Source organism: Diachasma alloeum, unplaced genomic scaffold, assembly GCF_001412515.2.
Source record: "Diachasma alloeum isolate Michigan unplaced genomic scaffold, Dall2.0 Dall_scaffold_00178, whole genome shotgun sequence".
NCBI lineage: Eukaryota > Metazoa > Arthropoda > Insecta > Hymenoptera > Braconidae > Diachasma > Diachasma alloeum.
This window is the reverse complement of record NW_021680344.1, coordinates 31,500-31,975: the sequence shown is the minus strand read 5'-3', so window position 1 is coordinate 31,975 and position 476 is coordinate 31,500.

The window sequence follows — 476 nt, the reverse complement described above, 5'->3', positions numbered from 1 at the left end:
TATCGCAAAAAAGCGCATGTTTCCGGAGGCGATAAATTTTATAAAAATATAATCTCAAACCCCTCCCCCTCACCCCCCTAAATTTTCATCCCTCCGGATATATGCGGGTGTCTTCAACCCCCCGGAGAAACCGCATACTCATGTATTTTCCCCGAAATTCATTTTTTTTTAATTTATAAAAAATCTGCGCATGTTTCCGGGGGCGATAAATTTTATAAAAATATAATCTCAAACCCCTCCCCCTCACCCCCCTACATTTTCATCCCTCCGGATATATGCGGGTGTTTTCAACCCCCCGGAGAAACCGCATAGTCATGTATTTTCTCCGCAATTCATATTTTAATTTATAAAAAATCAGCGCATGTTTCCAGAGAGGTAAATTTCATAACAATGTAGTCTCGAACCCCTCCCCCTCGTTCCCCTAAATTTTCATCCCTCCGGATATATGCGGGTGTCTTCAACCCCCCGGAGAAACC